At 33.0% G+C, this 25,265-nt stretch overlaps 1 long non-coding RNA gene across 1 annotated transcript; it reads left to right on the top strand.

The window, feature by feature from the left end:
- The first annotated feature begins 2,419 nt into the window (after positions 1-2,419).
- On the top strand, positions 2,420-24,073 carry LOC121253907. The gene is made up of 3 exons (XR_005938524.1): positions 2,420-2,485; positions 16,632-16,638; positions 24,062-24,073. It is a non-coding gene; the product is annotated as an uncharacterized LOC121253907 (long non-coding RNA).
- The last annotated feature ends 1,192 nt before the right edge of the window (positions 24,074-25,265 follow it).

The raw sequence follows: 25,265 nt of genomic DNA, 5'->3' as shown, positions 1-25,265 counted from the left end.
ACAAGTTGCAGATATCTTCACCAAGAGTGTCTCTCGGTCTCTCTTTGTGTTTTTTCGCTCCAAGCTTCGTGTCTGCTCTAATCCCACGCTCAGCTTGCGGGGGGGTGTTGAGGATTCTCCGCAATCCTCTAGCCGTTACCACAATTGTAGGAGTTCACCCATGATTGTAGAGATGCTGTATTTATTTTTATGATTGTTTTCCTTTTATGTTGTATAGCTGTACATGTACGTTTATCTCTATAAATAGAAAACTACCTCCACCTTTTACAGTGTGGTGGATTTACAAACCCTTCTCAATGACTTTCAACAGGACATGTAATTATAGACTGAAAACATGTTTTATTTCCCTAAAAGCTTGAGGAAAATTAGAAAATGAGAGGAAAAATAACAAGAAAACTAGATCTATATAGAGGTGTAAATTTAAATCGGAAAACCGATCCGGACTAGTTGGTCCGGTTTTGACCCGGTCCGGTCTAGAACCAGTTCTTATATTATGAAAACCGGCCAAACCCGATCCGATTTCGGTTTCGTGGTTTCTAGGACCGGACCTGACCGAATTGGACCAGTTGAAAAAAATACATATATAAAAATTAATTTTATATATTATACAAAATATTTATATATATAAATTCTATATATAATATATAATTATATATTAAATTTTTATATATAATTTATATAATTATATATGATATATGAAATAATTTCATATTATAATTTATAAATTATAACATAAAATGTTAATTTTAAATATGAACATTTGTAATTTGTTTGATCATATGTTATTAATATAATTATATATAAAATAATATTATTATAATTTAAAAAATAAAAGTTTAATCCTAAAGATGAGAATTTAATTGATCATATGCTTTAAACATAATATATATATATTAAATTATTAATAACATTTTATCATAAGAAGTAACACTTTATTCAATATTTCTTACATTTAAAAAAAATTGAAAAATTGGACTGGACCGGAAATTGATAAAATTAGAGATATCGGTTTAGAAAGGTAACTGGAGTATAATCGGTTTTAAAAAATGTAAAACCGGTACATACCGGTTCAGTTCTAGATTTTGTCTAAAACTAGACTAAACTGGACCCATTACATCCCTAGACCTACATGATTTTCTTGTATATATAGCGCCCTCTTAGTTATGGTTGTTTTCTTTTTTCTTTTGAATATTGTGCTGGGTTTTCCCCATTCTTTGATCAATAAACCTCGTTTACTTATTTTTTTACTTAAAACAAAAAAAAAAAAAAAATACCGGAAAACAGAACTCCCATAACAAGAAGGCCTTTACTCATACCCCAAGAAAGGAACATCTATGACCACGCTGAACCCATAGTTCAGAAGAGATGTACTCGCAACTACTTTAATTAGTCACATCCAATCTTTCCTTGGCCTGCAGTACTCTTCGTGAACTTCTTTCTTTCTGGCTAAACAAAGTCTGGACGGCCATGAATAATCCACAAGAATTCAACACAGAGACACATCAAACAGAATAAGTATCCAAAGGCAAAATTAAATAGAATTTTGCCACGGTCTAGATGTTTCAGCAATAAAACTGAAGAATATGGTCTCAGTTATTCAATGTTTTTGGTAAAAGTAGGTTTCAACCTGCTGACTAGCAGAACAAAATTTGAGCTCTCACCAAACATGCAAAAACCATCTGTTTTACATGTACATGAATATGAGAAGGCAATGTTCAACCACCAAGCTTTTTTTTTTTCCTTATAATTATATTAAATGCTGCAAATAAGGATTTATGAAAAGGAAGAAAAACAAAAGATTAAATGGGCAAAAAATGATCTGATGTCCCATAACTTTTGGGGGATAATTAATGCAATCTGTTATTAAATTAAACCATATAAATCCGTATTGATCTAATACCCAACGCCAAAAATCTAATTAAAACATATAATCTCTATTCCACGACAATATACAAATTTAACAAACCCAATATGCTAAACTAAAGAAAAACTAAATAGGACAATTGCAAAGTAAAATCTTGTCAAACCCAAAAAAAACCCATAAGCAAACAAAATCCTAGAGCTGCCAATATAACAAACATCATTCACACAAAAATTGAAACAAAATCCTAACTTCATCTTCATAACCCAAATCCATTAAAGTAACAATCCAGTTCTAATTACCTCCGTCACAAAGCACCTCACAACACTAAGCCACAACCACAGACAACAAAGACACACAATAATCACTCTTGCAGCACAAAATAGAGAGATGAGAGAGAGACGTTGGAGGAGAGATGGCCTACCGATTAGGATAGAGAGCACGATGGTTGTGTTGATCGAGGAGGCGTAGAGGTGGCGGAGCAGAACCACTCTAGCCCGTCAACATTGTGTACTCACATCGAGACTTTAAAGGCTCCATGGCACCGAGCACAAATGAAATATATAGCATAGAGAGAAACAGAGAAAGGGAAAGGCACGGAGGAAAGATGCGGACATCGTGAGTGTGTGTGTGAGAGAGAGAGAGACGAAGAGGAAGACAGAGAGTGGAAGAGAGCCGTGAGCCCTAGATTTCTCATTTAATATTGAATACTACTATTTACGACAATTTAATGTCACTGTAAAAAAGATAATGCCAGTTTTTCCATATTTACAGCGATTTTTAAAATTAAAAAATTGCTGCAAAAGACCACTTTTCCAATTCCATTGAATAATAAACGGTCTCAACAAGTTTTTTATTTTTTACGGCGAATACTTCAGTCGCAAAAAGTAAAAATGGCTGGAAAAGACCAATTTAGTATTTGCAATGAATGTTTCTGTCGCAAAAACTGAAAAAAATCGCCGCAAAAGTCCATTTTTTAAACTTGAAGAAAAAAGATCGTGACGATGTAAAAATCGCTAGACTTAAAGGACTTTTGTTGCGATTTTATTTCCAACAGACATAAAATCGCCGCAAATGGCCACTTTTCTTGTAGTGGCTTCTAGTATGTACTAATCATTTTATGGAATAAAATAATGCTCTCAGCTTTATCAAGTGTTATAGCGAGGGATTATTGGCTATTAGTTTATTTCTTATATTTTGTCTCGGATTAAGATTACTGCATTTTTTTAGGGATGATTAATCCTTTGTTATATATATTTTTACGTGACATGAAAATTTCATCTCAAAAAATATTTTTTGGGATGAAATTTTTTCTCCTACCCCAGATTGTCTTTCGTGACAGACATATTGGGACAAATTAATGATGAAATTTTTTCATCCCTAAATGATAAGATGAAATTTTTCGTCCCAAAAGAGGATGGTTTTTGTTGTAGTGTGTCATATAGGTTTGTTTAGAATTTTCTTTTTGCTTTTCTCAAAATCCAATAAAATATCTTAAACTCAAACAATTTTACTACTATTCCAACACCATTTCAATTCTCTTCACAGAATTCTCATATCATCTCATCATCGAAATTAATCATGACCAAAATATGAAATCAACAAAAAGGAAAATGCTAAAGCCTAATTAGGAGTTAGGAAGTTAAGGCATCGAATATTGTAGTAAAGAATGAAGAATCGAAACTTGGGCATGGTAGATAATTTGAGTTGAACAAAATTTGTCTCTAAGTTGTCTCAAAAAGTCCATCTCAAAAGGTTTTATGGGACGAAATTGGGCGAAACCAATTACAGGCATTCAAATGAGAATTTTTTTTTAAACGAAACATTTTCATCCCAAAAACTCGTTCGAATAGAAATCCTTCCATTCGAACTAACTTGAACAATTCGAACAGTACAGAAACTTGATTTGAACAACTGAATAGATTTGATCTTGTTCGAACGGATAGAGTGTTCAAGCGGACTAGGTCTTCTAGTTTGTTCAAACAGAAAAAATGTTATTCGAACACAATTAATATGAATGATTGCTGCCAGTTCGAATATAAAATCACTGTTCAAATGCTAGGTTTTGCGATTCAAACGAACTGGATTTTTCTTAGGTTGTTCGAATGGTTTATTTTTCTGGTTCAAACACAAGGTAAAAAGATTTACCGTTCAAACAATACTCATGATATAGAATTCATTTTCATTAAAAGCACAATACTAATATTAAAAAATATAATTTAAACATCACATTTGTTTCAATGTTCTAGGATAAAATAATAAAAAGACAACTAAAGAAAAATAACTTATAGGATTGTGGTGGTGGCGTAGAGTTTTAGGATATCATTGATTGCCATTGTTCAAACATTTTTTGGGATTGAATCTGGCCAGCTTCTTCAGCATGTTTTCTTCTAATCTCACATCTAAATCCGCTACTTGATCTAATCTGGTCTGCAACTTTTTTTTTCTTGGATCTCAAATGTTCTATATCCAGCCTTACTTCCTTTAATTCCTGAGTTTTGTCATTCGATCTGACTTGAGAAAAGAATGATGATGTTGATGATGGCTTCACACAACATCCTAGGCCGCTCAAATTTCTTGAACGTGGTCCAAGACCATGAGAAAAGATCTAAGCATTGTTGAGAGATGATTGATCAGATGCATCCGCTACAGTATTCTTAAGTGATATCATCTTATCGTTAAAAAACAATTAAAGTTAGCATAAGTAATAAAAATAGACAATTGAATTAATAAAAAAAACTTAAACTTACATAATTTGCTTATGCTTCGGAACTAGTCCAAACACCATCACAATTTTTATGTGTTTTAGCATATAATTGGGTCAGATTATAGTCAGTAGAACTTTCTTCTTACTGCAAAAGGGAAATCTATATTAGAATGTAAATCATAAAAGTATATATGTTAATATTTAACGGGAACTAGAATAACATTACTATCTTTTTTAGATAAACGATATAAAGATCAAGAACCTGCATGATGGTGCATCGTTAAATTTGATCTATTTGCTTTGTTTGTAATAATCTAGTGCTAAAAAATAACAAAATATTATGTCTATATGTTTAACACATCTATCATATACTATAAAAAAAAGAAAGCAGCGAAATTATCAAATAAGAATGATATTCAAACATATCACAAACCTTCTCCCATTTGTTAGATGACATTACTTGGAATGGATTTTGATGCGCTTCTATTGCAGTACTGAACTTCTGATAGTGTGCATGGCATCGACCTTTGTACCAATGGAATGCATTGGACATCAGCTCCTCAACCATTAGTCGATCCTCTCGCTGCCAAAATTAAGTTTAAACTCGTCCTTTAAAAAATTATAAACAAATAGTATAAATACAAACTAATATGAAATTAACATGTTATACTTAATTTTTTCCTAAGTAACTTATTACCAGGCAACGATCTTTTATGTGGTCTTTCACATCTTGGAGAACCTTAGCCTAGGAGGATGTAGCCATTGGTGCATATGTGCAAGTAAGGGTACCAACATAAAAAGCAAGCCAAGCTATCGAATCCCCAGAGCCATCGGTCTGATCATTAAGCATATCAACTTTAATTTTTTCAGCCTTCCTTACTTTCTTTATGTAGACACCCCTTGTAGTACCTGACCTCGGTGCTGACTTACAACAGTTATATATACATACAGTAATTAAAGCACATTTTAATTAAATACTAATATCTTGAAAATGTATGTTACTTAAATCGAGCAATAAATGTGGTGTTTAATTTGGTAAAATGCCTTCTTATAGGTCTAGTGATGTTGGCCCACCATTCATGGTAGGTGAACTAATTTGGAAGTCGGTAATGGATGAAGATGGCACATGACTTGCTTTGTATTTCGGAGACATATCTGTTTGAAATTGTAATAAATTATTATTCCAAAAAATATTATGAACATTTATAACAATGATACTTACACAAATATTAGTTTCATTCACTATCAATTTTGCTGGACTAGTCGCTCTCATCCTCACTAGACACTTATGTTGATTTATGTTCAGTAGACATTCCACCCACAATTACTTCTAATTGAAAATCTTCTTTATGTAATGAGCTCATGTTATATTGGCTTAGATCGACAAATAGATTGATGCCTCTGGAATGTTTCATTCTCATGTTATATTGGCTTAGATCATGTTATATTAGTTTCATTCCCTTTATATGCTTCTTCATTTGTTGGACTATCAAATTCTTCATGTTGTTCGTCTGCTTCTAGAATATAATCATATATATTTTTTGGTGCAAACTTCTCCACTACTCACCATGGGTTCCCGTACTCTGGATCATCTAAATAAAAAACTTGATTCACTTGGCAAACGAGAACGAAATGATTGTCCTCGTACCATGTGCGAGATGTATTGACACTCACAAAATATTCATCGTTACACACTCCCAACCTAGGATTTGAGACATTCCATCAATTACAATTAAACAACCAGACCATATATCCCTCGATATACTTTAACGTTATGATATCTTCTAAAACTCCATAGAAGTCAATGTTATCCTCCCCATGGCTTTCTTCGACTATGACCCCACAATTTTGAGTTTTTCTATATCGTTCTCTATCAGCCGTGTAAAATTTATATCCACATACCAAACATCCTAACTATTGGATGGCCCGCCTGAATAGACCACGTGCCAAGGCAAACAGTTCTAGTGAGATTTCTTCTGAACTTTTACCATATTTTGATACAACCTATATCAATAAATATTATTCTAGTTATATTAAGTGGAGTTTAGTGATATGAAGTTTGTAGATAACAAAATATTTTTTTAGTAATACCACATGTTCAACCACGAGGCAAATTCCTCTTTGTGCTTCTTTTTTGCATCAGTTACACCATCCAGGCGAAGTAGTTGTATATGTTCACTGTACATGTTCAAGTTAACTATTAATTTGTTTCAAGTTATATTATATTATATTCCATGAACTTAAATTTATATTGATACGGAGATTCATCACTAATCTCAACTAGTGGTCGATTTCTGTGCTGTTATTCAAGACATACCATCAAACTCTATAAAACTCTCGTCTATATAAGTCATAGCCCCCTTGTGCATTTATGGGATGCGCGATTTAAGAAAATACAGAAAATGATGATGAGACCCACATTTGTCCAATTTCATAATTTCGATTCGGTCTCATAAATCTAATATCAACCCCATGAAAATACATTGAACAAAATGTATGTCATTCATTATCAACATATGACTCTGTAATCAAATCTTTCTGACGAGCCTTATTCTCCACAAATTGCTTAAGTTTTTCCAAAATTCGTTCAATATGTTACATCCATCTATATTGAACCGGCCCAGTGACTAAAGCCTCACGAGGTAGATGCATAGCCAAATAAATCATTGCATCAAAGAATGAAGGTAGTTACAAACTCTTCAATTTGCACAATAACACTGCGATGTCAGCTTCTATTTTTACTAATGCATCAACTTTCAACGTTTTACTATAAATGTCTCTAAAAAACCTCCCTAATTCTGTCAGAGTTGTACGAACATCTCAAGTAAGTTTTCCATGAACACCAATTGGCAACAAACACTGCAGAAGTACATGGCAATCGTGACTTTTAAGACTAGTTATCTTCCAATCATGAGTTCGCGCACATCTTGACATATTCGAAGCATAACCATCGGGTAATTTGATTATCATAAATCAGTCACAAAATTTCTTTCGCTCATAATTTGAATGTGTATACCATCCAAGGGGCATATAAGCTGACGACCCATTATCTTGCAAATGCAACTCCGGTCTTATTCTCAACTCATTTAAATCCTTACGAGAATTAGATGTGCCTTTTATCTTCCCTTATGTTGACTTCAAAGTGCCCAATATATTCTCGCTTATGTTTTTTTTCAATGTGCATAACATCTAGATTATAGCGAAGCGTCAAGGTAGACCAGTATAACAACTCAAAGAAAATATTTTTTTCTGTAAAATTCAACTCCACTGCTTGTCGTTTCCTCTTTAGAGCTCTTGCATCCTTCCCAAATTTATTTTCTGAAACGTCCCCCAACTGCGCGATAATATCAATCCTAGACAACTTTAGTGGTGATGATCTGCGCTCAATCCTTCCATCAAATATCGTTATATTTGAGCGTCATCTATGATTATGTGGTAAATATCGATGGTATTCCATGAAACATAATTTCCTTCTGTTTGTCAACCATTGAGACTGTGTATCTTTATTACAAATAGGATACACCATTTTACTTTTTGTACTCCACCCACATAAGTTTTCGTATGCTAGAAAATTATTTCTTATCCACAACAACACAGCATGCATTTTGAACTCAAGCGACGAGGTCGCACCATTGTACTGACACCCTAATCCCGCAACTCTTTCAACTCTGCAATCAGTGGCTGCAGATATACGTCTATTTCGTTATGTGGTGACCTTGGCCCTGGTAGCAGTAGAGTCATCATAAAATACAGATAATTCATACACTTTCAAGCTGGCAGATTATTTGGCCTTAGGATGATAGGCAAAGTACCCTACGAAGTACTCGTGTTGCCAAATGGATTAAAACCATTCGTTGCTAAACCAAGATGTACACTGTGAGGTTTTTCGGCAAACCATGGGTACTTGACATCAAATTTCTTCCATTGCAAAGAATCTGTAAGATGCGAGAGGAAGTTTTCATTTTGGACTCTTTATGTGTAATGCCAAGACATATATTTCGCAGTCATTCGAGACATAAACAATCGTTGAAGTCAAGGAGTTAACGAAAAATGTCTTAACAATTTTTGGGGTATATTACTCTTATCGGATGTCCATCTTGACTCATGACAAACTGGATATGAATCAAATTATGCATATTGCTGCCACAAGAGAACACAGTCATTCTTACATGCGTGAATAATATTATAAACAAAATCCTAGCCCTCGCTTCAATTGCTTCGCTTCATAAAAATTACGACGTACCACATTAACATGTGGAAGAGCCTCTTTAAATAATTTGAGCAACATGTCAATGGCCTTTGTAGAAAGACGACATATAGACTTAATATTGTGCAACATTATCGTGAAAGACAACTTGTTATGACGAGTGCACCCCTCATACAGTTCCCATTGTGCATCCTCCCACAGTCTTCCGAAGTTTCCATTTCCCTCAAATGATTGTGTAGATGTTCCTTCTCCATCCCTAGCCCCAAACATTCTTGGTCCAAGATCGCTTAACATTTCTATCATATCCTCTCCATTATCATCACTATCATTAGAACCATCAACATTTATGTCATCTATGTCAATATCATTACCTTCCTCCATTTGATTGGATTGACTGCCAAATCTAACTCTTTTAGGAAATGCTTCGGCATGTAAGACCTAAGGTGAGTATTTAGGATCGATTTCATTTACATATAAATGTTCATCCACTACTACCAAGTTATAAGAACTAAGGTTTTCACACATTTTGCACAGACATCTTATAAATCCTCGACTATCAACACTCCCACAAGCAAATTCTAAAAAAAACTTCACCCCTTGTGCATACTCCTTATAGTCTCGATCAAGTTTATCAATCAACAACATCCAACTCTTATCCATTGTATGTTCGTTCAAAGTCGGCTGCCTGTCTCTCAAAAAAACTTAATTCATGGACAAACACTATCAAGGGTCTTTTCATATTCACTACTTCTATTTTAATAAGGCAGTTGATCCTATTCTATTCAAGAGACTATCATCTATATCGCATATATACTCAATCCAAAACTCTCATGTTAGTCGAAATTTTGGCATCATTTTCCTACAATTCTCCAAGTATGCTAGTAACGAAAAGTCCTTGACTCTATCTACGGCCAATCAACTTACGGACCACACACCAGAAGAATGTAAAGAAATACTGAACCAAAATTTTCAAAACTAACACAAGAGTTTAGACTGAATATATCTGCCATATAGATGATAGAATCTCAAACTATCCACTTTGGGCATTTCAAGAGTTGTAACCAACGAGAATATTTGGCCACAATTGTTGAATGGGCCTAAGGTTCACTCACTTATGAAAATAATACTAAGATTTCAGTCCTAACTAGTAAACCAAGTCACTGGTTTATATAAAACATAAACTTAGAGAAATCTTATTTTAATTTGGATATTGTATGAAAATACCCAAATCTTATTTTAATTTGGTATTTTATGGAAATAATTCATATTATTTGAATTTGGACATTTTATGCAAATTATTCCTACTATTTGAGTTAAAAATTAATTGGTACTGCAATGTATTTAATTATGGCATTTTATGCAAATAATTGTGCATTCTTTGTAGGTAATTGGTTTGTTAGTTTATAGTATTTTAATTAGGACAAGTTAATGGTTTATATTTTAATTTGGTATTTTATAGAAATAATTCATATTATTTGAATTTGGACATTTTATGCAAATTATTCCTACAATTTGAGTTAAAAATTAATTGGTACTGCAATGTATTTAATTATGGCATTTTATGCAAATAATTGTGCATTCTTTGTAGGTAATTGGTTTGTTAGTTTATAGTATTTTAATTAGGACAAGTTAATGGTTTATATTTTAATTTGGTATTTTATAGAAATAATTCATATTATTTGAATTTGGACATTTTACGTAAATTATTCATTTTATTTTAATTTGTGTATTTTATAATAATAATTCATATTATGGAAATTTGGGTATTTATTATTAATTTCACAACTATCAATATCACAAATTAACCAATTTATTTCACAAACAAACAATATAACTAACACTATTACACTAAATAACATACTAACAACATTAGCAATATTACACTAAATAATTAACAAATCACACATTAATAACATATCAAACTTTCTTAAGAACATTTCACACATTAATAACAATTCAAACTTTCTTATTCATTCCCAAATTAAATTAATCCTAATTTTCACAAATTGTCCCTAAAACTAAAAAACATCAATAATAAAATACATAACTCTTAACTATTTTCACAATTCAAACAATATATATAAATGCATCAATACCCAAATACATCACACTAATGTTTACCCAAATTCATCAATACTCAAATACTATAGTATTCATCCCAACATGGTTAATAAAACTTACCTCAAATTTGTGCAATCCAATAAACAATACGGATCACCAATACCTACATGTACATAAATCTTTATGAGAAAAATCACAAATCAAATCCAAAAAACTACATCTAAATTCGTAATACTGAAAAAAAAAACCACAAAAAACAATCCTTACCTCAACTACAAAGCAACTCCTCTCTCTCTTGAACCTCTCCTCTTTCTCTAGAACCTATCCTCTCAATCTATGGTCGCTACCCTCTCTCTCTGTCCAGTACACCACGACTGAATGAAGTAAATGAGGAGCAATCCGCGTTAAATATGACTTAAAGTACAGGTTTTCAAGTTTGTAATGTACCGTTCGAATGCGAAAATTTCACAATGGCACCTAAATTTTGCGGATTTTCATTCAGCCTTTAATCGTTCGAATGAACATCACAAGAGTTTGAACAGGAAAATTAAGAATATTCCCTAGCATTTTTGTTTAATGAAGACAGATAAGGAATTCACTATCGATTCCGTATGCCGCAAATCCATTAGAATGGATGTATATTTCCAGTTGGGCCAGCAGATGATGCAGAAGTGCCTACATCTGAATCGAGTGTGCCGTGTACAAATGTAGATGTGCGAATGACGGTTGTGTCGCTAGTTTAAGAGTTAGCTGTAGTTGATGTCTCAACTACTTGACGAATCTTGAGGAGCTTGATGATCACATCCTGTGAAACCTCAAACGGAACACCGCGTACAGTCACGATGTGAGAGGATGTATCCTGAGACATGGAGCACATCCCCATATAGAACTCCTGAACTATTAAGGGATACCTTCCCCCTCAATATAAAGATATTTCCTTAGCCTCTATTGATGAACACATCTTTGAGGTTAGTCTGCTCCCATCTGACCTCGTCTAACTCATTGATCAGGACCTCTCGCTCTACCATAATAGTACGAGCTCCGATCCGAGTAGTGTCCTCAGTGGCTCCTTCCCTCCCCCATTTCTTGGTATACAAAGGATAAACCATATCCTAAAAATAGAAAAGAAAAAAAAATTATTAGTACTATTGATGCTTCTTTCGTATTAGTTTTAAACTGCTCTGCATTTAACATATGTTCGAACGTTTTATCTGAAGAAAGATGCATGTTCTTTAGATAAAAATTATATTAACATTGAACATAATATAATATACACGTTCGAATGTTAAGGGATAACAGATAAGAATTTTGAAATGTGTTACATTTGAACGTTATGCCTTCCAGTTCGAACGTATGTTTTTTACGTTCGAACATAAAATATTATCTTCTGCAACGTGGAAGGCAAAATGGTGGATAAATTAACAAGTAGTACATTCGAATGTTAACATTCAACGTTTGAATGTAAATGCGTCGATAAGTAATGTTCAAATGTACAAAATATACGTTCAAACGTGAAGGCATAATGGCTATGTAATTGAAACATCGTACGTTCGAACGTTCTATCGAAGTGTTCGAACGTTTCGACACAGAATGGCTGAATTGTCATTCTCAAAAATCACGCACCACGGTTCTAAGTGGCCAAATGCCACAATAGAAATGAAGTATACACTTCAAGAAACTTTTCTACAGTGACCATTTGGCCAATGGCAACCGTGATGGCCGGAAAATGGATTTGAAAATCTGGTCAGCATTAACGTTCAGTTCACACAAAATCATACTAATTTTTTTTTTAAAAGAAAATGTAAGAGGACGAAAGAGGGATGCCTACCTTTTTGTGATGGTTGTGGTGGGGTTTGATGGCGGCGGTGACGGTTTGACGGCGGCTTGCAACAATGGAGAGAGAAAGGTTTAGTTCTGAGAATGATGTTTCTTGTTTCAGTTTTGGGCTCATATGCACGAAATGTTCGAACGTCATTCTGAGTCACGTTCGAAAGTTTAGCAATTTAATTTCTAAAAATATATTAATAATATATTTTATTATTAATTTATGTTATATATTATAATGTATACTATAACATATCCCGAACGTAATCTAATATTATATTATAATATATGTACTATATACTAGTATATATATAGAATATAGTGTATTATATATATATATATAATATTTTAGTATGAAAAGCAATAATTAGAGATGCGGGTGGAAAATGTTGAGTTTGAAGAGAACAAAGAATTTCAAAGAGAATAATTGAGTCGGTGTCTACTAATATGAATTCATAAAAGTGCTGAGTTTTCTTAATATTTTATGGAACATAATGTCAGTCTAGTAAAAGAAAGGTATCAAGTAATTTTTTGGGGTCAGACAGGTGTTGGATTTCAGATTCGATGGGGAAGACTGATTATGGTTGCTAACGTCTATAAAAGCAATAGAAAAATGGATCACCAAGTAGCACATATTATTGTCACAAGGTTTATTGGCTAATTAAAAGGCTGGTGGGATCGAAACAAAAATTATCAACTAATTCAGAACAGATTGTTCGATTTCATTTAGGATGCGTAAATCCCAGGTAATATCAATAGATAGTAATAATAATATTATTTTAATAAGAATAATAGGCTGTATAACCAGCCATATGCATGATAGCAGTTAGAGCAGGTAGTATAACCGACATATATAGTTAATATATAATATAAAATATTATATTTTATAGTATATAGTATAATATATACTATATATATAGAATATAGTGTATTATATATATATATAATATTTTATATGCTATGCTATATATTTAGTATTATATATACACTATATATAATGCTATCTACTATATATATTATATTGTTGTTGTTAGTATAGTAATACTATATAGTAATGCTATTAGTATATAGCATATAATATTAAACTAATACTACAGTAATATATTATACAGTATAATGTTATAATATTACTATACACTAATAAATTATATACTAATACTATATATACTAATACTATACACTAATACTATATATATAATGGAAAAAAATTTCACAGTATAATTAAATTCATCTATGCATTTACAACAAGACATACAATCATTTTTATATATAATAGAAAAAAAATTCACATTATAATTAAATTCATGTATGCATTTATTACAAAACATACAATCATTCATCTATACACTAATTTTATATATTTATATACTAATACCATATTTATTAATACGTATACTAATTAGTAACTATCCTAATACTATTAGATATATACTAATACTAAATACTAATACTATATATATAATGGAAAAACAATTCACAATATAATTAAATTCATGTATGCATTTATAATAAAACATACAATCATTCTTATAATCTTTTCATATACCATATTTTATTAACTATAAGTTATAATATTACTAATAGCATTAACATATATATTTTTTCGTTGTTTTGTTAAAAATGTAAAAATTAATTCCCAATAATAGATATTAGATTTTAAAAATATATTATATTCTTAAGAAGTTTTCTAAACTAACATTACATTAAGCACATCAAGTGATTTAGCATAAATATGTGATATTATTATTATATTCATAAAGCCTAGTATTGTAATTTTTATTAATTATACCCTTTTTGCCATTAAGAAACCCTAATTCTCGGTTAGTTGTACAATATTAATATTAGTATTACTATATAGTATATAAAAGTAATATTAATATAGCATATGGTCAGTTACACCGCGTGTTTTACATGCTTTCATGCATATGCTTTCAATACCCAAATGCATCACACTAATTTTTACCCAAATTCATCAATACCCAAATACTATATTATTCATCCCAAAATGGTTAATAAAACTTACCTCAAATTTGTGCAATCCAATAAACAATACGAATCACCAATAGCTACATGTACATAAATCTTTATGAGAAAAATCATAAATCAAATCCAATAAACAACTATATTTAAATTTGAAAAAAAACTCCTTATCTCAAATACAAAGCAAATCCTCTCTCTCTTGAACCTCTCCTCTCTCTAGAACCTCTCCTCTCAGTCTGTGGTCACTGCCCTCTCTCTTTGTGCAATACTCCATGGCCAAATGAAGGAAATGAGGAGCAATGCACGTGAAATATGATCGAAAGTTTAGGTTTTCAAGTTTGTAATTACTGGTTCGAATGCGAAAATTCCACAATGGCACCTAAATTCCGCGGGTTTTAATTCAACGTTTAACCGTTTGAACGAACATCACAAGAGTTCGAACAGGGAAATTAAGAATATTCTCCAACATTTTCCTTTAATGAGGACAGACAAGAAATTCACTATCGATTCTGTATGCCACATATCCATTTGAATGGATGGATATTCCATGGATCTGGCACCAAATTTCCCTCCAAACACATATATATATATATATATACTATATAAATACTATACTATACTATACTATACTATACTATACTCAGTGTATATACTAACACTAACACTAACACTATACTATACTAACACTACACTAAGACAATACTAATAGTATGCTATACTTAGTGTACATACTAACACTATACTGATACTATACTATACTTACTGTACATACTAATACTATACTAATACTCTACTAAGTGTACATTGTAACACTATACTAATACTATACGATACCTAGTGTATATACTCACATAATATTAATATAGTCCATTAAACAAGTCTTCACCTTGGAACAACTAATATAGTCTTCTATATATATACTATACATATATATACTATTATGTATACTATTATATGTATAATATATAATATTCACCATATTCACCATATACTAGTATATATAATATATTATACACCATATACTATATATAATATTCATATTAGTATTAGTATTATATATACAATCCGTGCCCGCCATCGCCATTACCAACGCTGTCGTCGAAAGCCCAATCTTCTAAGAGGTATACCCTTAATCCCCTACTGCTAAGTAATTTTTTTGAACGTATGGATGAGTTATGTGAAGGGGGTCGGATTTTTAATCAATCAAACCCCATTTTGGTGTTTTCCGGTTGCCGCAAATGGCTCTTAATCGGTAGAAATGATGAGTTTCACTTTTTAATATTTCTATAGATTTAAACCTAGGATTCTCAAGATTCATGTGGTTTTCACGTTCGAGGCTAAGTTGACTCAGCCATGGCTGTTTGACAAGTTTGTGTTTGAACGGCTTAATTGCCAAACAGTAATTGTAGTGTTCGAATATGATAGTACCCATTTGAACGCTTATGATTTACATTAAAAAGTGTACGAACGGATATAACTTTTGATCAAACTTATATGTCCTTTTGGCCAAATAGTCAAGATTTAATACTGTTGGGCCAAAATATTTTCGTTCGAACGTATGGTTGCAGTTCGAACGTATGATTTTCCCATTCGAACGAGACTCTATACCATTCGAACCGATGTGTGTTTAGTACGAACGGAGTGGTTAGCTTCTAGATTGAATTATGGTTAGTTCAAAAAGAATATTTTCTGTTCGAATGGGTTGTTTCTTTTCAATTCAAACATATTTATTTAATATAATATAATTACAATTTTATTAATATTTTATTTATATTCATTGTATTTATATGATCAACAGTGAACTAATGGCAACTATGGAAAGAAAATGTGGTAGAGAAGTCGGCCAACCTAACAGAGAAACTAATGCTTAGCTGCAGAGGCTGATACTGGTCGAGCAGAAGATCATTCTAGATGACTTCCACGATATTGTGTGGGATGGACAGAGCATATACTCCATCACCATCGACCTGGGATGGGCACCGATCTGTCAGCAGAGGGGTGTTGCCTATCCGGATATGGTCGATGAGTTCAACCGTATCATGGGTGAGATGGAGGTTGATGTAGAGACCTTCACCTCTACTGTTCGGGGAATGAGTATTATTATCTCACCCTCTGTTGTTTCTGATTTTATTGGTATCCCGCCCGTGATTGGCGCATACCCTACACTGGCTGCGCCAGATGTAGGGACATATGGGGAGGGTGAGGATGATGGTGAGGACGAGGATCCAGCAGATGATGGTCTCACAAACCATGAGGTTCGTCAGATGATTCTAGAGCTTCGGCTCCTCCATATGATGGCAGCAAGGTCATCAGATAGATAGACTGTACAACAATTTTTAGAATGCTAAATTTAATTGTTTTCACAAACATCGATCCGAGAAAATACAAGACATATTTTGGCGTCAAGCGAGCTAGATTTATGTTATGAATAGCTCGAGGAGAGCTGATTAATCTGCCATTATATTCCTTCATTAGATCTGAGTTATGCTATTTTAGTGGAGGTAGTCTACCATTTACACTGATGATCTCTAACCTACTAGTCCGATTGGGGGTTAATGTGCAAATGAGTGAGAGGTGGCAGCCACAGATAGAACCCCTTAACAAGATGACATTTAGCAGGAATGAGGGCCACTTGCGAAAGACTCGAGCTAATATTCCAATAACACAAGATAGTGGCAAGACAAGTGATCCAGCTTCTACTCCTGCTAGTGTTCAGAGATAGCCTGCTGGGGCTACTTTGGATGAGGTATGATCTCTGCTCGAGAAGCATCGCCAACTTTTGATCAAGGAGATCTTTGAGCCCATCATGGAGAAGCTTCTGGAGATGGAGGGACACATATCATCCTTACAGGAGGATTTTGAGCTACTTACCAGATTTTAGTTGGATCGAACATTATATTTTTGGGATGTAATTAGTGTATGATTTTTATTTTTAGTGTTTGCTAGCTCGTTTATTGTAAAAAATATTTTTTCTTATTTTACTAAAATAATATTTATTTAACTAAAAATCTTATTTAACATAAAAGAACTCATTAAAATATTTTTAATTAATTATATAAAACTAATTTATGAATATGAAATATTTTAATTCAACATAAATAATACTATATAATATATCTATATTTTTTATACTTTGAAAATGATAACTAATAAATTAAAAAAATATTTACTTTTAAGGTATTTTGGATGTCTTTCAATTAATTATTATAATTAAACAATCTTGTTCGAACGATTATTTATGCATTCGAACTAAATTCATGCCATTCAAACAATATTGAATCAAATTCCCGCCAATTTGTTTATAATTTCCCACCAAACAAGTTGTTCCAATGAATAAATGTAGTGTTCGAATTAGTTTCAATTCAATTTTGTTGCGTTCGAATTGTCTTGCATCATTCCCGCTGATTTCCCCACCAAAAAACGGCCGTTCCAGCATAAAATTTTAGTTCAAATAGTTTTTAACTTTCTCAAGTAAAATTATATGTACTTTCTTGCCAAGATTATTATTGAACAGAGACTAATACTTTCGAACAGACATTAACTCTCTGTTTGAATATATGTTTATCCATTCGAATGTATTTATATTTTTGAGATGATATATTTTATCGCAGAAGATATAGTTCGAACACATTGAGAACATCGTTCATGTTTTGAGACGGAATATTTTGTTCTAAATAAGTACTGTTTGGAGATAAAATTAAATTCATTCCTACTAAATTTTGTCTCTAAATATTAAATTTGTTTTAGTGGAAGACAGAAGAAGTAGTGAAAGGTGGTACACGTTAGGGAATTGAACCAGACAAAGAATACAGGAAAATAGAAGAGAAAAAAGAGCTAGCAGCCTCTAATTACGAGATATAGAAATATAATATATTTTTTCTTAAGTTCTTGTCGAGTTGTCTTGATTGATGCTCTTAGGAATGCGCTTAATTTGAAATGTAGTTCCACGTGCCAGTCTAAGGTCGCTGGCGGCTATTTGAGAAAGAGAGAGAACAAGAAATTATATTTTTAATAAGTGTGTTACTTTCTGTAAGACTACGATTCTATTATTGAAATAGGAGATAGGTGTAAAATGGTGGCATATTAAATTTGTCGCAATTGCTTCCGTAAGCTAAACGTTTATATTAAATTTGTTGCAGACCTACAAGTCTAAACAGAGACCTACAAGTCTAAACAGAGACCTATAAGTCTAAACAGACCTATAAGTCTAAAAAGAGACCAGTCTCGATATCAAATGTCATATAATTACACTTAAATGAAAGCATTTTTCTTAAAATCAATTTTTTTTTTTTTTTTTTTAAAATAATGCTAGAGTTACCGCTGTGACTTCCGTTGGTAGCTACTGTTGGAGTTCTAGCATATGTTTTTATATATTTTTTTTAGCTATTTTTTTATATAGATTTTTTTAATAATTTTAAATATTTTAAAAAAAATTATAATATTATTAAAAAATAATTTCTTAATCATGAAGTAAAATAAAAAAAAAAATTATTTTACTTCATGATTAAGGAAGTATTTTTTAATAATTTTTTTTAACTTTCTAATTAAGAAAGTGTTTTTAATGATGTTCTAAATTTATTTTATTTTTTAAAAATATTTAAAAGTGTTAAAAAAAATCTATATAAAAAATAACTTAAAAAATTACATGAAAATACATGTTAGAGCTCCAGCGGGAGCTGTAGCATTGTCCTTTCTTTTAAATGGATTGTCAGCTCAACTATCTGACAAGTTCATGTATCAAGATTAAATGTTAGTTTGGGAATATAAGTGTTTTTAGCTATTCTCAAATTATATTTTCAAAAATTCTACATTTTCTTTTCAAATATCTAAATTTGTATGGCTAGGTAACAACCTCTGAATTTATATAAAAGTACTTGATACATCAACCAAATGAGGGTCCATATGGTAAATGGACCAAAGAACTATGAGAACCATTGATTTGTCCATGAGCAGAATCCTCTGCATGATCTGGAACTTGAGTAATCTGCTGTGTATATTGCTCTAATACCCCCCCCCCCCAAGATGGATAATAGATGTTAATTATTCTCATATTGGAAATGTGTGAATACAACATATAAGAAGGTAGAGATTTTGTGAAAATGTCAGCAAGTTGGGAAGTGGTGGGAAGCTGTGCAGTTTTGATGCTTCCTTCTAAGATTTTATTTCGGATTAGGTGGCAATCTACCTCTATATGTTTAGTCCTCTCGTGGAAGACTGGGTTGGCTGCAATGTATAATACAATTTGGTTGTCACAAAATAATTGTGCAACTTGAGGGTGAGGCAGAGAGAGGTCTGTAAACAACTGTCTTAGCCAAGTTAACTCAGTGGTGATGGAGGCCATGGCTCTATATTCGGCCTCTGCAGATGACTTGGAAACCACAGTTTGTTTCTTGGATTTCCAAGAAATGAGGGACTGCCCAAGGAGAATGCAGTACCTAGTGATGGACTTTCGAGTGTCAGGGCATGTAGCCCAATCTGAGTGACAATAGCCTTGTAATTGAATTTCTGAAGTAGAGGATAAGAGGATCCCTTGACCAAGTGAGTTCTTAAGGTATCTTAATACCTTATAAGCAGTAGCAAGATGGTGTTTGAAGGGTGGTCCATGAACTGGCTGAGTACTTGGGTAGGATAATTTATGTCAGGTCTTGTGATGGTAAAGTAAAGGCGTCGACCAATGAGTTTTCTATAGAGGGTGGGATCAAGTAAGGAAGTGCCACTTGATTTACTTAGCTTGTGGTTCTGGTCCATTTGGGATTTTTAGTAGTTTAGCAGCAAGCATGCTTGCATCTACAAGGATATCAAGGGTGTATTTCCTCTGACATAAATGAATACCAATAGGATTTCTAGCAACTTTAATGCCTAAGAGATATCTCAATGTACCCAAATCCTTAATTCTGAAATGTTTGTTCAAAAACTCTTTGAGGACAAAAATGGATTCAACTTGATTGGTGGCCACTACTTTGTCATCTACATAAACAAGTAGTGCTGTAAAAGAGTTGGCAATGTGATAAGTAAAAAGACTATAGTCTGATTTGGACTGAGTGAATCCAAATTGGATGAAGGAATTTCTTCTTTGAGCTCTCTATTAAGGAAAGCATTGTTGACATCAAATTGGTGAAGATGCCAACCCTTAACGGAGGCTAGAGCTAAGATGGTTCTGACTGTCACAATTTTCACCACAGGTGAAAATGTTTCATTGTAATCCACTCCTAGTTGCTGAGTAAAACCTTTGGCAACCAACCTTGCTTTGCTCATTCCAATTGTGCCATTGGAATGCTATTTGGTTTTAAAAACAAATTTGCAATCTATGGAGACTTTTCCAGGGGATAGGTCAATGAGTATCCAGGTATGGTTAAGCTCTAAAATTTCAAGTTCAACCTCAATTGCTTGACACCAATCAGGATCCTTAACAGCTTGTTTAGAGGTATGAGGATCAATGTGTAATGATATGGTAGCAAGAAAAAAAAAAGTGCAAGAGATAAATTGTTATAAGAAATGAAGGAAGATAAAGAAAAAGGAATACCTGATGAAGTAGCCATGTTCCCTGATTGAGAAGGTGAGACAGAAGAGGCCTGCTGACAATGAAAGTCTTGAAGGTATTGAGGGGTTGTTCTGGTTCAAAATGACTTTCTAAGGGCAGGTAAAGGGGAAGGAGGTAGTGAGTCAGGTGGAGTAGGTGGAGGGGAAAGAGGTAGTGAGTTAGGTGAAGGAGGTGGAGGAGAATAAGGAAATGATGGTTCTGAAGGGGTAAAAGAATTGTTTTGAGGAACAGGTGCAGGGTTGAAAGATGGAGAGGATGTTTGAAAAAGGGGTTGTATGGGTGAAGAAGGAAGGTCAGGTTGGTGGAATGGAAGCACATATTCATGAAAAATCAAATCTCTGGATATGAAGATTGTTTTAGAGTGAAGGTAAAGAAGTTTATACCCTTTCACTCCGAATGGGTAGCCAAGAAGGACACGGGTACTTCCTCGAGGTTCAAACTTGGTTTTGTTGTGGGATAAGGTGGAGGTAAAATATAGGCAACTAATAATTCTCATATGAGAATATGTAGGAGGGGAATGGAAGAGAAGTTCATAAGGTGCTCTGTTGGAAAGCAAAGGGCTAGGGACACAATTGATAATGTAAGCAGAAGTTAGAATGCAGTCACTCCAATAAAGATTGGAAAGATTTGATTGAATTTTGAGTGCACTGTCTATGTTCAGAAGGTGTTGATGTTTCCTTTCAGCAACCCCATTTTGTTGAAGGGTTGCCACACAAGTTTTGTAATAAATGATTCTTTTCTTATTGAAAAATTCTGTCATTTTGATCTCAAGGCCAATGTCACTTCTCAGAATTTTTATTTTAGCATGAAACTGTGTTTCAACTAAATTGCAAAAAGCTTCAATGCATGATCTGGTGTGGGATTTATTTTTGTGCAAGTAGATCTAAGTACTCCTCAAAAATTCATCTATGATGGTGAGAAAGTATATGATTCCATCGTAAGATTCAACTGAATTGGGTCCCCAGGTGTCACAATGTATAAGTTCAAAAGCGTTATTGCTTTTATGGGTGCTGACAGGAAATGGCAATTTGTAGTGTTTTGCAAGAGGACATACTTGACATGGACTGGTAACAGAAATTATAGAAACATGTTTTTTAATAGATGGATCTTCTATTACATGTAATTTAGAGATGGGAGAATGGCCCATTCTATAATGCCAAATATCAGAAACCTCATTGAATTTGTGAGAAACAATAGAAACAGAAATTGTCTTTTGCAAGGAAATTGAAAAATATTGAAAAAGAGTTGATGGGAAAACTAGTTCTGTGAGCAGGTGGTATAAACCATTCTTCATCTCACCCATGCCAATCGTGATCCATGTCAAAAGGTCATGGAGAAAACAAATTTGTGAAAGGAATACAAAACAACAAAAAAGTGAAGATGTTAGTTGTTTAGCTGAGATCAAATTGAAACTAAAGGATGGAACACAAAGAACATTGTGAAAAATCAAAGTAGAAGTAATGTGAATTGTGCCTATATCAGTTACTGGTGCAAATTGGCCATTGGGAAGTTTAACAACAAAGGAAACCTGAGATGTTATAGAGGAAAAATATGAAGTGTTACATATCATGTGATCTGTAGCACCTGTGTCCATTATCCAAGAGAGGTGTGTGCTTGTGTTATCTGATGGAATGAAAGCAGTAAAAGAAAAATGATTACCATTCATGGTAGATGAAGGAAGAAAATCAATTTGGACAATATTAATTAAGTGACTAGCAACTGAGGCCTCCTTCGACTACAATAAAGAGATTAGTTGATGGTATTGATCTTTGGTAAAGGTGAGTGTCGTGGGATTGGTTTTCTGTATCCATGATGGTCATATGAACAAAAGGAGTGGTATTTTGAGGGATCTTGCCATGGAATTTGTGTCCAGATGGGGAACCATGCAACTTATAGCACTCGTCTGCTATATGCCTAGCCATACGACAATGAGTGCAAATGGGGGCCTTGGAATTGCCTGCTTTGAAGCAAAGTTCCAGGGTATGACCTTGAATTTTGCTGTGGGTGCAAAATGGTCTTTCATATTTGATCTATTGTGATGGCTTGGAAAAAGGTTTGTAATATGGCTATTTGACTGCAAAGGCCATGGAATATGGTGAAGGAAGACTATTGAGCACAGGATGCTGCATTTCTTGCCGTTGTATCATGGAGAAGATTTTGTTTATGGAAGGTAAAGGGTCAAGTAGCATGATCTGGTCATAGGTGGTATTGTGTGAGTCATTGAGGCCCATGAGAAATTGGATGACACAATCCCTTTGATATCAATAAAGAAGGATAATGAGTTTGCCACAGGTACAGCAAGGCAGAGGGTCACATATGAGGAGTTCATCCCAAATTGTTTTAAGCTTGCCAAAATAGATGCTTACTGAATCAGAATCTTGTTGTAAGCCTGTGAGAGCTTTCTTGAGCTGAAAAATTCGATGCCCATTTTGTTGGCTGAATCTGTCTTTGAGCTCACACTAGATCTGTTTTGTATCATGCACTAAGGCAATGCTAGACTTGAGGCTTAAATTGATGGAATTATGAGGCCAGGAAACAACAAGGTCATTGCATCTCTCCCAAGCAGTATAAAGAGGGTTTGTAGGGTCTTTAGGTTTGGTTAAGCTTCCATTGATGAAGCCTATTTTGCTTTTGGCACGAAGAGCTTGGCACATAGGTCTTGACTAGGTAATGTAATTCTCAGTGATGACAAGGTCAGGGACCAGAGGGAGAGAAAGGTTGCCTCCATGGTCAAGGTGATATGGACCGGTGATGTTATTGAAATCCAGAAAGGGGGACTTGGGAGTTTCAGTAGTCATTGCAAGATATGTTTACGCAAACCTGTCTCTTATACCATGTAAGAATTAAAGGAACAAAAGGAATAAAAAGGTAGAGAAGAAGGAAATAATAGAGAACGAAGAAAGAGCCGTGCTCATCAATTGAATTATGTCGCATAGTGCTTTCAGACTGCTACATGCAACTTTATACTAGAAGAAGAAACAAATCCTAACCAACTAAAGAAATAAAACAATTATAGTAAATTTGTACAACAACGTAACAACCTCTGAATTTACATAAAAGTACATGATACATCAACCAAATGAGGGTCCATATGGTAAATGAACCAAAGAACTATGACGTGTTTTGCACATTTGATGAAGCCTGAGCTTGCACATCAGAACTATTGATTTGTCTATGAGCAACATCCTCTACATGATCTGGAACTTGAGTAATTTACTGTGTATACTGCTCTAATACACCTAAATACAATCAACATTTTCAAACTTCTAAAAGAAATATAAAAAATAATACAAATTTTTTAAATTTTAAAATAAAAATTATATTTAAACAAATTTTTAACTTTATAATATTTTTATTTAACTATTTATTTATCCTTTTTCAAAATTTAATAAAATATCTTAACTTAAATTATTTCATCATTAGGATTCAACTAAACCAATTACGTCAATTCGGATTTAAAAATAATTTACCAACAATTTTTACGAGATGCAGTATTTTTTAGGCTTTTTTATAGCTGGGCTATATAAAACAAATTATGTTTTCAAGTTCCAGCTAACTCCCTCCAGATCTGGTCAGTTCGTACTTTGATTCTTTGAAAGAAAGTTTGTTTATTAGTAAAAAAATTGCATGTTTTTCCTCTTTGCATGCGTTCTTTAAAGGAAGGTTAGATACATTATTTTTTAAAAGAAAATTACTTTATAGAGCTAATGGAGTGTTCTTCGCGAAAAGTCCTTTCATTCTAATAAATGTTTTAGTGTTTATAGCACATTATTAGTAATAATACTTGTTGCGTGTTATCAAAAATAAAAAAAATTATTCTATTTTCAAGTCGGTAAATAGATCAAAAGTAATATTTTATTTACAAAATTCATTGAGATTCGACCCTTGTGCAGAATTAAATTTCTAATTTGACCTCTGTTACGTATTCAATCAATTCTATTTAGAGAAATGATAGTTACAGTCGTAAATACACAAGCGTCGTACAGTCATTTTGAAAAAAAATAAATATGGAACCTACATAAAAAAAATTAATTTTTTAATAGTAGATCTCACTTTGTTTCAAGACGATTACACGATGCTTGGA

Source organism: Juglans microcarpa x Juglans regia, chromosome 3D (genome assembly GCF_004785595.1).
Source record: "Juglans microcarpa x Juglans regia isolate MS1-56 chromosome 3D, Jm3101_v1.0, whole genome shotgun sequence".
Taxonomy (NCBI): domain Eukaryota; kingdom Viridiplantae; phylum Streptophyta; class Magnoliopsida; order Fagales; family Juglandaceae; genus Juglans; species Juglans microcarpa x Juglans regia.
Note: the sequence above shows the minus strand (reverse complement) of the source record. Positions and strands in the feature narration are given on the sequence as shown.